Source organism: Echinops telfairi, unplaced genomic scaffold (assembly GCF_000313985.2).
Source record: "Echinops telfairi isolate 266 unplaced genomic scaffold, ASM31398v2 ScPeMD7_7458;HRSCAF=8496, whole genome shotgun sequence".
NCBI lineage: Eukaryota > Metazoa > Chordata > Mammalia > Afrosoricida > Tenrecidae > Echinops > Echinops telfairi.
In genome coordinates, this window is record NW_022111358.1 from 30,333,104 (window position 1) to 30,333,747 (window position 644).

The window sequence follows — 644 nt, forward strand, 5'->3', positions numbered from 1 at the left end:
CGCATCGCCAACCCACCAACATGAAGGTTTCCTCCATGGGAGTCCTGGCCTCCCGGACTCAACGCATGGACGCTGAAAGTTTGCCCTCATACCCTTTCTTCCTGGTTCTGTTTCCCACACCTAACAGTCCATCTAAGCAGTTTTATAGGCTGCCATGTAACCCTCAAAAGGATGGTTTTTAAAGAATACTCCTTAGCTGACAGTAAACTAATCATCCCCTGCACATAGGTTGGTTCCTCACTGCTGTCAGACTTTGGACACTGGAGTTTACATGCTAGACTTGCGGACTTGGGGCTCTCAGGGACTTGGGGGTCTGTCCTTAGGGCTTCCATGTCCCCCTGAGGAAGGTATCAGCGTCACCCCAAAGCTTTTGGGCCTTTGGTAGGATCTGTGGATGCTGGAAGGTCCTTCCACAGCCCCACTTGCTACGCACCAAAAGGAGGACTTAGAAACAGGTGAGTCCAGACATGCTCTCTCCACCTTTCGACTGAGGAAGGTGTCCAGCCACCCTCTTGTCTTCTAGGGTCAAAGGGCAAATGGATGTCTGAGGTGGATGCCTGTGGAGACTCGAGAGGAGCAGACATGTGGGGCCGTCGATAACTGTGCTAAGGTTGCCATCTCATTGTCGCGGACATCAGTGAGGG